The 15224-nt window shown below is 36.3% G+C and overlaps 1 long non-coding RNA gene and 2 other non-coding genes across 3 annotated transcripts in view; all 3 read right to left on the bottom strand.

The window, feature by feature from the left end:
* LOC135212814 (uncharacterized) overlaps positions 1 to 15224 on the bottom strand; it is a 508471-nt gene that overhangs the window by 157908 nt on the left and 335339 nt on the right. The gene's annotated exons all lie outside the window — the stretch shown is intronic.
* Positions 1285 to 1357, bottom strand: Trnav-uac (transfer RNA valine (anticodon UAC)). Its single transcript has one exon. It is a non-coding gene; the product is annotated as a tRNA-Val (tRNA).
* Trnal-aag (transfer RNA leucine (anticodon AAG)) lies at positions 8717 to 8798 on the bottom strand. The gene has a single exon. It is a non-coding gene; the product is annotated as a tRNA-Leu (tRNA).

The following is a 15224-nucleotide window of genomic DNA, read 5'->3' as shown; positions in this document are numbered from 1 at the left end:
TATATACACACACATTAATCTAATAAAAGGAGCCCATAAATATACCAAAATATAGAAAGTATTATATTTCAGACTGCTGTCTCTCTCTTCAGGAAGGTAATGAATGAGCAAAGTTACAGAAAAGGAGGTATTTATACCAAAAGATCCATCTACAGTTAGGCCGTTTAACTAGGTCACCTCAGTTGATAATTTCTCTTTAATCTTCTTATGCATTGGTGGAAAGAACATTTTGGCTAGTGTATTAAGGTAGGTAAAGCCAAAGAAAAAAAAAATAACCCTTTTGCTTTTGTCTGCCCAAATACCCTAGCGAAATCCCAGATTAACGTCCAACAAAAGCCAATCCCTTACGACACAGGAGTATACAAAATACCATTACTCAGAGATTAATACAACAGAGCTCAGCTATTTTTAACCATATAAATAACCATAACCACAGAATAAACTGGAATTTGTCACATATCATTTATAGCAGCAAATGTCAGTACAAAAGCCAGATGATAGAGTCAGCCTTGATTAAACAAAGACAGGTAATGAACATCTCTAAGGGCGCATGGGATTCAGATATCTTAGATAAAATCTTCATTCGACCAACACTTAAGAAGATTAAAGAGAAATTATCAACTGCGGTGACCTAGTTAAACGGGGCTACCTGTGGCTGGATCTTTTGGTATAAATATCACCTTTCCTGTAACTTTTATCATTCATTACTCCCTGAAGAGAGAGACAGCAGTCTCTGAAATACAGTACTTACTTTCTATATTTTGGCATTTTTATGGGCTCCTTTTATTAGATGGAATTCTGTTGTAACAGAACATTTTTACCAGTCATATATACAAGAGGAAATATTTTGAATGATGGTAGAATGAGAAGAGGTGGGCCACAGAGCATGTGAAGCAAAAAAGGTAGCATGTTGAGTGCACAAGATTGGGAGGAAACTCAAGAGGGTCTATGGCAGCCAAGGTTGGATTGCATAAAAGTACTGTTGAAGCCACTCCCCTCCATGGAAGCAAAGAGTGTATATTGAGCCTGTATAAAAGTAAAATGGTACAAGGTTTAGAAATAAATTATTTACGTAATGTATACTACGTTAAGAAGTTCAAAGATTATCTTCCTGAAGTGTGAAGACATTCTTATTTCTTTAGGCTTTGTTTTACAATAGCAAAGTGGTGTGTTACAATTATTCAGTATATACTCCAGTGGCATTGGCAGCTACTTGAATGAATGCTTAATTTTCGCACTGTATTGCATGACAAACAAAACAGTATAATCTAAAATAATCCACACTGCTCTCGCCAGGGCTCGAACCTGGGACCTTCTGCGTGTAAAGCAGACGTGATAACCACTACACTACGAGAGCTGTACCATTCATAGTACTGTGGACTTTGTGAGTTAACGGTATTTTATTTCACTTTTGAGTTTTCATAAAGTTTATCTATTAAGGTTCAAATTAAGGTTGTACGAAAATACAGTACTGATGCTTCAGTCAATCTGCTACATCAAGTAGCTACATAAACATTTTCGTAAAAGATAAGTGCGCTCCTAATAATCGATAGAGGAATCACGGTTCTTTGGTTAAAAGAACAGAATTTTTATGATAATGAACAATTCTAATTCTTGAATTGGGAAATGATTCAACTCGCAATCATAATTCACTAACAGATATTGACCTATGACACTGCTTAAGCTGCTATGAAATTTATCAATTTACTTTCCAGAAAACTATGCAAAGATAATCAATAAACCAAATTTTTATGAGATCACTAGGGCAAACCACTCTCAAGCATGTTCTCACCTCGTTATTTCATATGATAACAATTTAGATATGATTTACAATATTCTGTACACAGAAACACGGAAACTGGATGTTGCAATCAAGAAGCGGAACTTAGTTGGTGTTTCTTTTCCAGTCAAAAATTCGTAAATACAGATCTTCGTGATTGTTTCGGAACTGGGCCCAATTCGCAATGCCAAATAGTGATATTTCAGTCAGTTTAGCATTATAAATCTGTCGTTCTTGTATCCTAGGTAGTAACTTCGGAAGTATATCTCCAATTCTTTTTTTAACTAATAACCCATCACACAAGACAAACAATACAGAAAGTATAGCGATTCTGGTGGTTGCAAACTAGTGAAAGTCTTGAAACCAGAAGCTCCATCCATAATGGAGCTCCATTATAATGAATGAGGTAAATTACCTCAGTGAAACTGTTGACCTGTTTAAAATATTACATCTTGGTTTATTTACAAATTTCTTAACTAATGATAAGGTAATGATAAAAATGTACCCACTACAGGGATAAACAGCACGCACGGCTGAAATATAGATATAAAAGTACAGCCAGTGTTGCTACTGTTTATGCAAAACATCCAAACTTGTTGCAGGGACAGTTTCGAAGTATGATTCAGTTTCATTCAGAACAAAGTTTTTTTTTTTTTTTTTTTTTTTTAAAGGCTTTATTTCAAGAAACTATTTTTAAGTCTTGTTATTATGTCCTTTGAATGTGGAGAAAAGTGGCTCAACATACAGAAATGTAAGTGATTTTCTTTAGAATTTCGCTGAAGCATCTCTGCTCCGCCCTAATGGTTCTCCAACTTGACTTCCATCATCTAACAAAGAAAGAACAACAGATGCTTTACATTCGAAGTAAGATAAATCATTTCAACTCGGTCCGCCAAAGATATGATGCTTTCGGTAGTTTGGTTTTCAAATTTTTATGTTTCAATTTTAATTTCTTTCAAGAATCTATAAATACTTCCTGATTCCTGGCGACTTTCAGCTGAGCTATGACAGTTCATCTGTTGGGCGATCATATTTCCATGTGCTGAACTTGCCCTTTTTATCACAGTATGACCTTCTAAATCTAGATAATCTAATTTGTTAAGCAGAGGCTGATCTTTAATCCAATCCTTGCATTGTATATCTATCTATCTATTATATATTTATGTATATATATATGTATGTATGTATGTATAACTGAATCACAAAAGTTTGGAACGTGATAAATGCACGAATAAAGGTATAAACCACGAAGGAAAGTGAAACACTGGAGTAGCTACAAGATCTTTCGACTTAACGTCCCTTACTTAGTAGACTGACTGACATACATGAGAAACTGAGAGGACAGGAAGGGTCGTATAAGTGACAGATAGGGATTATAAGGAGATTAGTAACTAGAATCCAACACACCTGGAGAATTAGTAACCTTCCCAAACATAAACATGGGTACAATTTAAGAGGTTTACAAAAAGATTAAGTCCCACTGCTCAGACAGGGACAGGACAATTAAAGGATAATACAGGGTGGCAACTGACCACATTCAAACCTTTGGTAGACAAAAACTTATTAACAAAACATATTAAAAATACATATACAAAGAAAATATCTATGAGGCAACTAATTTGTATTTAATTAAGTCTGTGACTGTATCTTTGAGGAAATTCTTAAAGATGTTAGAAATGCAAGGGTCTAAATGAAACAGGCCACGACTAATATTAAAATTACAATGAGAAGTAAGTTGTGTAATGGCAGATTCTAAAAGATTTTGTGAAAAAACATCTTTTGATCTTGCAATTACTGAACTACCAATCCAATTTGTCCGGTGGTTGTTTTCACTAAAATTAATGAATATTGCATTAGATGTTTGCCCAGTTTTGACAGAATATTTATGCTGTTTGATTCTTATATCTAAGCCATTGCTTCTTTGCCCAAGATAAAAGGAGGGGCAGTCCATACATGGAATTTTATATATTATGTTGTTGCTTTCCCTGGGCCCATTTTATATTAATATTCCTTTTAGTGTTATCATAGGAAAAAAAACGGGGTTGACATTAAAAGATTTTATCAATGATTTTATGGTTTCAAAACTGTTAAAATAATGCAAGCTGAGAATGTTCTTATATATAAAATTCCATGTATGAACTTCCCCTCCTTTTATCTTGGGCAAAGAAGCAGGGGCTTAGAAGTAAGAATCAAACAGCATAAATATTCTACAGCACTAACCCATCTACAGCATTCCAAAATAGTTTTTGGAGCCTTGCCCACCAGGTGGGTAACAAGATCAGGGGGAGCATAGGACAGGAAGTCCTCTAATTGAAAAAGTTTTAAGACCTCCTCAACAGATGTTGCATTGGAGACCTTCATCCACCTATGGAGTGCCAGTGCCTTCTTGGCTCCCCACTCTGTCCATGTTTGGTTAGCCTCCTTAGGAATGCTCCTCCCCTTCTGCCTCCACCGGTCTGGGGTGAGCTCGTAAGTCCAAAGGATTGCCTCTCAGACGAGGGCAAGATCTTGTCACACATTTAGGGGGAGGGCCTCGAATGCAGTCTGCCCTTCACCAGCGAGATGCTTGCCAAGGAGGAGGGCCACTTCCTGAGGGGTTGGATCGAAGTTCTCGAATACCTGCTCGATATGATTGAGCCAGGTGTCGGGCTCATTATTGTCCCAAGTCGCTATTCCAGAGAAATAACAAGGATCCCTAGGGCTGGAATATCTGCAGAAGCAGACAAGATGATAGCCAAAAGGCTGAAAATGTCCTCCACGCGAGTGAGAAGCGCAGTCAAGAAGGGGGGGGGGGGAACTATTCACTGACAGCACTAGAAATTACTCTTACAGTACCTGGAAATCTGTGGTCTTGTCATCTTCTCATTTGTTGATCAATCTGTGCACTATGGATAGTAAAGAAACACTTGTGGGATCCCCAGAGGAGCAGGGGAGCAAAAGAGGGGAAGTGGTACTCTGCAGGTGAGAGGCGTCTGAGCTATAGGACGTGTCTGGGAATTCTGAGAACAAGCTGCTGTGGCCTCGTCCTTTTAAAATCTCGGCCTAGAGATGCTCCTCCCCATTCAGGACACCTGTGGAGATTAATTCCAAGGCAGCCAATAGGAATAGAGATAGTTTAGAGAGGACGAGGGCTTTCAGTTCATAGGGGCAACTTGAGAATATGTGAAATTCTTTATAAAAGGGTATTACTTTTACTTGGTTCTGGCTTAAAATCCTGAACAATATATATATATATACTATATATATATATATATATATATATATATATATATATATATAGATATATATATATATATATGCTAACAGGACTTCACTGAAACTGGATGGTATCAAGCCGAGACATTTATTTAAAAAGTTTTGCGCTTTCCTGGACTAACAGTCCTCATTGTCACATATCCATGGAATGACTGGACACTTGTTTTTGAAGATCAAGCTGGCCTTATGTCAACACGGGCTCTTGCTCACAGAGCAGCCCGTAATACCAGACACGTAGTCCAGCTGTATTTATGGTGTGGAGGAGAGGACTTTCCTTATTACTGTTATTACCCTCCTTCTCCTGTATGGCGGCCCCCCCTCGTAACCTTGACCTTCCTCTGCCTGCCGACCCCTCCAGATGTTTATAATGCGTGTGATTTCTTGCGTTTTTACGTTTCTTTACTACTGTATGTATGAAACTTCTTGATAAGCTCTTCAAATCCATTTCCGGTTTTGGGAACACATGAAACGGATTTGAAGATAGCTTATTAAGAAGAATCATAACCTTTACAATTGAAAAGAATCGGAAGATTATATGAAATATTATATAAATATATATATATATATATATATATATATATATATATATATATATATATATATATATACACACACACACACACACACATAAATAAACAGGTGGTGGCTCCAGACACTTGAAATACGATCTGCACATATACCCACTATGCAGAAAGCTGCCATAACAGCCACTTAGTATATCTAAACAAAAGGCTCACCAGCAGCTCATTGAGCCACAACACACTGTGCCATCCCCCTTCATTTTCATATAATCTTGTGCTGCTCAGTAATAACGACATTCTATTCTAATACCTTTAGTATGCCAGCAATTTCTAGGCCTTCCTCTCTTTTTTTCCTTCCTAACACAATTCACTAACCTATCGAACCCCATTCTTTCTACATGTCCGAACCATTTCGAAAACTTACTTTATCCTTTCATCTACGCTAACCTTTTTAAATATTCTTGGTATCTCCACATTTCTTATCTTTTTTATTCTTACGTGGCATATACTACACAAAATACGCACTGCAAAAGCTATAATCTTTTTTTACTGCCATACAGGAGATTTGGCTAAAGTTCTTTCCAATCTACTGCACACACCCAGCTACCTTCAGTACTGCACCTCCTGTTACTAACAGTTTCTTGCATGCTGCCATCAACTGTTATACTACTTCCCTATTTCCGCCACCTATATTGTTATTCATTACTCTATCTTATTGTCTCCATTTACCATCATAAACTTAACATCAACCACATTCGTAGTAAACTCTCAATTTTCTATTCTTGGAAGCATAAAGTGACTCAAAAGCAAAATTAAGACAAGAAGTCATGGCCATGTTACTGAATCCACAACGCTGCTCAAGATACTATACTTTTCATAGAAGTGTCTTTCCAGTTGTTAATGAGTTGCCGTAAATTAACAGAGCCTTTGATTAGCTCATACTAAATTGGCATAATTTCCACTCGAGGAAAATAGGTCACGATCGTCCATTGACGCAGAATGAGCTCAGGGTTATTACGGTTATTCTATTAAGTTCCGAATTTAGCCTTTTCAGCTGTGCTATTTGTGTGACTCTTATTAATATGTAAAAGCATAAAGATTCCAAAAAATCATCTACTTCATATACCGCAATAGAAAGTCTTACCAGCTATGTATTAACACCTAGCAGACACAGCGCTAAATATATTGTTTTGCATGTAGTCTTGCGATAACCTCATTCCCAGCCCTACAACTAGACACATTTTCCCATAACAGGACTCTCTCTCCTCTCTCTCTCTCTCTCTCTCTCTCTCTCTCTCTCTCTCTCTCTCTCTCCCCGTAGAGGTATTGCATTTAAATAATTGTAATAGTACCAAGGCAATGCCTCAGATCTTCCAACATATACTGCTGTTATTAAATATACATCTATATTAATCAGTTATTTACTGATCTTTATTTATTTTTTTTTTTCTGCAAAGTATGATCATGGTGTTATTTGGGAGCTTTAATCCGCATCTTAAACCCACTTTCCTCAAAATTAATAATAACAGTCAAACAAATAATACAGATGAAAAGGCTAAATTCTGAACTTAATAGAATAACCGTAATAACCCTGAGCTCATTCTGCGTAAATGGACGATCGTGACCTGCTTTCCTCGTGTGAAAATTATGCCAGTTTAGTGTGAGCTAATAAAAGGCTCTGTTAATTTAGTGCAACTCATTACCAACTGGAAAGACACTTCTCTGAAAAGTATAGTATCTTGAGCAGTTTTGTGGATGAGGTCGTTTAATTAACAGACGATATATATAAGTCAAGTGACAGACTTGCGATCTTGACCTAATTCAATTTACAAGGGTTATAGGAAAATGTTTCCTTTCTATTCATTGTCATGCTTCCATCAGTACTACAAATCCATGGCCTTTAAACTTCGTACTTTTCGCTCATATTGTCTTTCAACTTCGTACTTTCTGCTCACATTGTCTTAAACTTCGTACTTTTTGCTCACATAGTCTTTAAACTTACAACTTTTTGCTCACATTGTCTTTAAACTTCGTACTTTTTGCTCACATTGTCTTTAAACTTCGTACGTTTTGCTCACATTGTCTTTAAGCTTCGTACGTTTGTTCACATTATCTTTAAACTTCGTACTTTTTGCTCACATTGTCTTTAACTTCGTACTTTTTGCTCACATTGTCTTCAAACTTCGTACTTTTTGCTCACATTGTCTTTAAACTTCGTACGTTTGTTCACATTATCTTTAAACTTCGTACTTTTTGCTAAACTTCGTACGTTTGTTCACATTATCTTTAAACTTCGTACTTTTTGCTCACATTGTCTTTAACTTCGTACTTTTTGCTCACATAGCCTTTAGCCTTTAAACTACGTAATTTTTGCTCACATTGTCTTTAAACTTCGAACTTTTGCTCACATCATCTTTAAACTTCGTACTTTTTGCTCACATTGTCTTTAAACTTCGTACTTTTTGCTCACATGGCCTTTAAACTTCGTACTTTTTGCTCACATTGTCTTTCTACTCAGTACTTTTTGCTCACATAGTCTTAAACTTCATACTTTTTGCTCACATTGTCTATCTGCTCTGTGGAAACTTGATATAAATGTATTGACCTTTTGTGCGTCTTTCAGTAACTCGTTTTTAGGCAGATTAGCATTATCAGTTTCAATAATTCCACCTGCAAATCTTTTCACAAAACTCGCTCGGTCATTACCATTCTGTGTTTAAAATGTCTGCTAAAACTCATCACTATTTCCAGGGAGCATGTCAGCTTTTTACAAGGCTAAGTAGGTCCACCCAACCAAAAGGCCCATTCTCCCACATGGTGGAGAATCCGTTGAAAATTTCCTGGATCTAGATCCGGATCGCTCCAAAATCTGACCACTGATTTCCAGCCACACAGGCCAACTATAGCCCAGTTCCTTAAAAATCATGGCATAAATTACTTGTGTAATCCTCATAAAAAATCACACACAAAATTTTTGTATATAAATCCAGATCCACGAGACCTCCTCGATAAAATTTGTGTTGAAATCAAAATCAATTTTTGCATGACAGACAAAAACCTAATTCTTAAGAGCCCGTCGAACCCAAATAAATCGCTTATGGAGGTTGATAATGAACGTGTACATCCCGTACACCTCCTCCTCCCAGGGCAGCAAAACCAATGGCAGCGGTGGGATTCGAACCCACGCCTCCGAAGAGACTGGTGCCTTAAACCAGCGCCTTAGACCGCTCGGCCACGCTACCGATGAATTGATCGGCCTCTAGAATTTTTTTTCAAGTTTTCTAGATCGTTATTCCAAGGTTTTAACTCGCCTGTTAACTTCCGATGGTTCTATGCGAGTGGAAAACTGACAAATATGAATGACAACACTGTTACCGGCTCTAAAGACCCTGTACATTTCAAAGCTTTCGTTTTATTTATTGATGGAAAGTTTGCCTGACACCATACGAGTATGGAAAGACACTAGTGACAGGTGACTCCGATAATGGATGACTCAACAGTACTGAGAATCTCCCGTGAGTGAAGCACAGTTTATTTCGTCCTCGAGACAATGCAAGATGAAAATAATTTCTGGTTGCACTTAAGCAATAATAAGGAAACTATATTAGTCGTTGTAATGGGTCACCCAGCCATTATTCAAGCTCCACTCTATACCATTAACATATTTTTTTGCTTTTATTTTCATCTTTTTTGGCTTTCTAGTCTTAAAAATTTTCCCTGGTTTTTTAACAGCCAGATGTAGTACATGAGCCTCTTGAACTCCTGCGTAAGTCATGATGCCAGCAATCTCTTTTTCAACTTGCGCATGCTCAAGAACAGGGGGTTTCCTTAAGGGAAATTCGTCTAGTTTTCCAGAATTTTGAATAACCCTGCCTTACATTAAGTGGAGCTTCGCTTCTTTTAGCTTTCGTGCAGTTGACAATACCGATGTGAACGTCATGTGGAAAAGTTTCAATCATTCAATATAAAAAAATGCTTTTCTAAACATCAACCAGCTGAAACTGATTCATCAGAATTTCATAAAGCATCTTAGGACTCTATGAATTAACAAATGTACATTGATTTGTTCACTAATTCATTGAGTATTTGCTCCACTCAACTCAACACCTGGAATATTCTCACAGATAAGATAAAATGCTTCACGGCAACAGTTTCTAGATAACAACAACAACAACAACAAAACAGCAACACACCTTGAACTGCACGAAAGCAAAGCTAAACGAAGCGACGGTCCACTTAATGAAAGGCAGGTTATTCAAAATTCGGGAAAACTTGACAGGTTTCCCTTAAGAAAACCCCCTGTTCTTGAGCATGCGCAAGTTGAACAAGAGATTGCTGGCATCATGACTTCCACGCAGGAGTTCAAGAGGCTCATGTGACAGCTGCATATGGCTGTTAGAGAACCAGAAAAGGGTGTTATTGGTATAAAGGGGAGCTTGAATAATGGCTGGGTAAGCCATCGGGTCACATTCATCCAACAGGAAGTTAGCGGAGATGATTAAGGACATAAAAATGCTAAAAGGTCAATAAGTTTTTAGGATACAAAAGTCATGGGCAAAGATCGTAATGTTGAGCACAAATGGCGATGGGATATCAGCTCCCTCTGAGCACACAGGTCAGGAGAGGGCAAGAGGTACAAAAAGAAAACTAGTAAAAGAGAATATCAAATGAGAAATAAATATAGGGTTGACTTTGTATGGCTACTATATTGTATAATTTTTATATAAGGGACTTAAAATCAGTACTGGAATCACTGATAAAAATGACAGAAAAAGTTAACCCAATAGTAATTTGGCACAGACACACACATGAAACAAGAAGAAAGAATAAAAATAACGGGCTTCAGAGTAATTAGTTACTATAGCAGTGGAGATGGAGGACGAATGCTAATAGCATTCAAAGCACACTTAATAAATATGACACTAAATAAAAAAATCAATCAGTGTCACCCTGAGTATGAGGATCAAACTAAATAACGGTCAAGTCAAAGTAAGACTAAGTCAATCATGCCCCTCACGAAAATAAAATAAAAATACAACTACAAGAATACACCAATTAATCAGTGTTTCAGATGGCAAAAAATACTCTGATCACTGATTATTTATAAGTTAGTCAAGCCAACCAAAGGAAAAGGCGGCACAAAATTGGACAAAATGGTAAAGGGAATGAAACTACCAAAAAGTGTAGTAAAAAAAAAATCACTACCAAGAAAAGTAAAGAGTAAAGAAATTTCACAATGAAATTTGAAAAACGTATGAAGAAAAAATTGGCTTACCACTGGAAATGAAAACAAGGAAAGGAAAGTTTGAGAACGCATAGTAATTACCGCCATGTGCAATTTTCATTTATGAGTACATACATACATACATACATGCATACACACACACACACACACACACACACACACATATATATATATATATATATATATATATATATATATATATATATGTGTGTGTGTGTGTGTGTGTATATATGTATGTACGTATGCATATTTGTACGTAAGTATATACATATATAAATGATTTCTCCTGCCATTCTGTGTTGCAAGGAGCTAAGGACATAACACAAACACACACACACACACAGGAAGACTTATGGAAAACTGCAATAAGCGTGCACTCTGACAATAACGGTTCTTAGAAAACACCAGGTACGAAAAAAAAAAAAAAAAAAAAAGACTATCATTAACGCTTCGAAACTTATACCATCTAGCTTTTTTCCATTTGTTTGAAACAATGGCTTTATGAAAGGATTTTTCATTCAGCGCCATTAAGTAATTACATTATAACTAATTTTTTTTCTATCTTTTAGTATTTGTGCAATGAAGTCTTCTTTCATAATTCGCGTTACGAATCAGCTACAAGAAGAAATAAAAAGAAATGAGAGACATTTATTTACATTATCTTACGTTTATTCTGTGAAAATCCCTCCGCTGAAGGTCTTTCAGTTAAACGTCCGTTCGGTAAACTTCTCTTCGGTGAAATGTCCGTTCGATAAAATGTCTCTTCGATAACATGTCAGTTTGATTAAATGTTCGTTCGACGAAATGACCGTTCGATGAAAGGTCCGTTTGGTGAAACGTACGTTCTGTGAAATGTCCAGTCGATGAAATGTTCGTTCGATGAAATGTTCGTTCGATGAACTGCTCGTTCGGTGAAATATCTATTCGATGAACTGTCTGTTCGGTGAAATGTTCGTTCGATGAAAGGTCCGTTCGGTGAAATGTCCGTTCGATGAACTGTTCATTCGGTGACATATGCGGTCGATGAAATGCCCGTTCGGAGATATGTCCGTTTGATAAAATGTGCGTTCGATTAACTGTTCGTTCGGTGGAATATCTATTCGATGAAATGTCCATCCAGTGAAACGTTCGTTCGCTGAAATGTCCGTTTGGTGAAATGTCTGTTTGGTGAAACGTCCTTTCGATGAACTACTCGTTCGGTGAAATGTCCGTTCGATGAACTGTTCATTCGGTGAAATGTCTGTTCGATGAACTGCTCGTTCAGTGAAATGTCTGTTTGGTGAAATGTCAGTTCGATGAACTGTTCGTTCGGTGAAATATCAGTTCGATGAACTGCTCGTTCGGTGAAATGTCCGTTCGATGAACTGTTCATTCGGTGAAATGTCTGTTCGATGAACTGCTCATTCAGTGAAATGTCTATTTGGTGAAATGTCAGTTCGATGAACTGTTCGTTCGGTGAAATGTCAGTTCGATGAACTGTTCGTTCGGTGAAATGTCAAGTTCGATGAACTGCTCGTTCGGTGAAATGTCCGTTCGATGAACTGCTCGTTCGGTGAAATGTCCGTTCGATGAACTGCTCGTTCGGTGAAATGTCCGTTCGATGAACTGCTCGTTCGGTGAAATGTCCGTTCGATGAACTGCCCGTTCGGTGAAATGTCCGTTCGATGAAATGTTCGTTCGATGAATTATCTGTTTGGTGAAACGTCTGTTTGATGAAATGTCCGTTTGATGAAATGTCTGTTCGATGAAATGTCCGTTCATGAACTGTTTGTTCAGTGACATGTCCATTTGATGAAATGCTCATTCGATGAAAGGTCTGTTCGGTGAAATGTCCGTTCGATGAACTGTTCGTTCGGTAAAATGTCCGTTCGATGAAATGTTCGTTCGGTGAAATATCTGTTCGATAAAATGTCCATTTGATGAAATGTTCGTTCAATGAAATGTCCGTTCGGTGAAATGCCCATTCGATGAACTGTTCGTTCGGTGAAACGTCTGTTCGTTGAAAGGTCTATTCATTAAAATATCCGTTCGATGATGTCCATCTGATGAAAATTCCGTTCGGTGAAAGGTCCCTATGATCAAATGTCCGTTCGATGAAAGATCCGTTTGTTGAAATGTCTGTTCGGTGAAATGTCCGTTCGATGAAATGTCCGTTCAATGAAATGTCCGTTCGATGAAATGTCCGTTCGATGAAATGTCCGTTAGGTGACAATTCTGTCAGCCAAATGTTAATCCATTAATCATATGTTAAGCCAACCATATCGACAGGGTATTTTATGCAGGATATTTACCATAAAACTTCCACTGTTTATTATTCTAGTTGTGCTTCAATATCTTTCTCTCATCTTTAAATCAAATTTAAGAGAGCTTATCTGCTTTGTGTTTGCTAATATACACATTTGATTTATTACAAAATCCGATAAACACACAATAAATGAATTAATAATCATTAAATCCATTTCACTCTTTTAATCTTCAAGTATCTCTTTGTATTTTATAGCATGTTACTGAATTTATTACTGCATTCATACACCCACTAGGTTATACATGATGTATTTAATTCCTAATCATCTAAAATGAAACGGAACCACCCAGGGTTATTTTTTGCATTCTTTCATTAGGTAAGTAAATACGTGTTGCCACGTTTGTCTCTAAAAGAACTGGATTCTCTTGGATAAAATAAATATATATAAGATATAATTAAATAACAAAAACATTACAAGACCAAATCAGTTACCATAACCAAATTCAGTTACCGAAACAACAACAAAAATAGGATATAAGTCAAGGAACAGCTCGAGACGAGGAAACGAAAAGAAAATGGATTGAACAAAAATGCAAACAACGGTAAGAAAACTTAAAAAAAAAAAAAGAAGAAGACCTGACACAAACAGACCTCGCAAGAAAGCGACAGCTGAAGGTCACGAGGACAAAGATCAATACATAGCAGGAGGGCCGAAGTGTCCGTGAATTCTCCAGGAAATGCCAAGGGTATAAAATCCCCAAAATGATTTGGCAGAATTTGATGAAAAGATCTTTTCTTTTTTCTATGTTTTTGGACTCGTCTTCAAATTCGCATTTTACAAAGGTATCGCAACGGCTGCGGTCATCAACGTCAGAAATAAATTATTGGGATAAAAATTGGGTTAAAAAGGAAAACTAATTTTTATAGATTCTTCGTGAATCATCACTTACGTGTTTTATAACTACTTTATATATATATATATATATATATATATATATATATATATATATATATATATATATAGTTAAAATCAGAAGGCATTGAGTATATTTTTATATACTCAATGTTTCATATTGGACACTAAATTCTTATATTGTATTTGCCACTCAGTATAATGTCCAACATGATGTGAAACCTCAGAAATAAATTTTAATTTAATGGGCCAATATTTTTGCATCTAAACCTTATTAGTCCGTTAATCTGATGGTCATCTTGACGAGAGACTCCACCGAATGAAAACCAATTCACAACTTAATCGTAAACCTACACGGTACATAGTACGCCTAACAAGCGCAAGCAAAAATTTCAAAAATGTTTTTTTTTTTTTTTTCGTATAACCATGTTCATATCGCTGGTACTTCGGACTTTCTTTGATTTACTTCATATTTTCTCTATGTATTATATATATAATATAATATATATATATATATATATATATATATATATATATATATATATATATATATAAAGAGAGAGAGAGAGAGATGGTGTTCATAGTAACAAAAATCCATATCTACACATTTTAACACAACAAACGTGACCTGTAAAAATGGAGAGAATTACAAGCACTCGGCCTCATTATGCGGTGGAACCAAACCTAATATCACTGCACCGAACCACATTAAAATAATTGGGTGAATTCTGCATAAACTTGGAACAATTAAATGGAGGGCAAGAGACTAAAAAGGAGGGTAATAACGAAATTACTGTTCTTTGCCCATTTGTTATACGGCACTGAATGCAAAAGATTATAGTTTCCGCTAAGTTTTGCTGATAAACAGGAATAGGTCATGAGGAAAGATAACTAAAAATACACGCCCATTCCAATATTTGTTCACCATTTGTTGATACAAACTAAACATTTAGAAGGCACTCGTTATAAGAAGTTGAATCACACAACAACATTCTTACAAATCACAACGATTCCATAAACTTTTTAATATCTAGTACATGAACAGTTACCTATAACTCGGTGAGATAATAAACGGCCACTTAAGCATCAAATCCATTAAATCATGTAATTTGAGCTGTCTGTTTCATCATTTATATTTAATCACTTCTGTGTTTAAATAAAAAATGGATTACCTTAATAATAGATTATTGTGATTCTTAGCAAAGTCGTATTGAAACCCATCCACTGAACTGCTGAAAGTTTCGTTTCATGATATTGAAAGTTTA

The sequence above is a fragment of the Macrobrachium nipponense genome, chromosome 19 (genome assembly GCF_015104395.2).
Source record: "Macrobrachium nipponense isolate FS-2020 chromosome 19, ASM1510439v2, whole genome shotgun sequence".
Classification (NCBI taxonomy): Eukaryota; Metazoa; Arthropoda; class Malacostraca; order Decapoda; family Palaemonidae; genus Macrobrachium; species Macrobrachium nipponense.
This window is presented reverse-complemented; position numbering and strand designations above follow the sequence as displayed.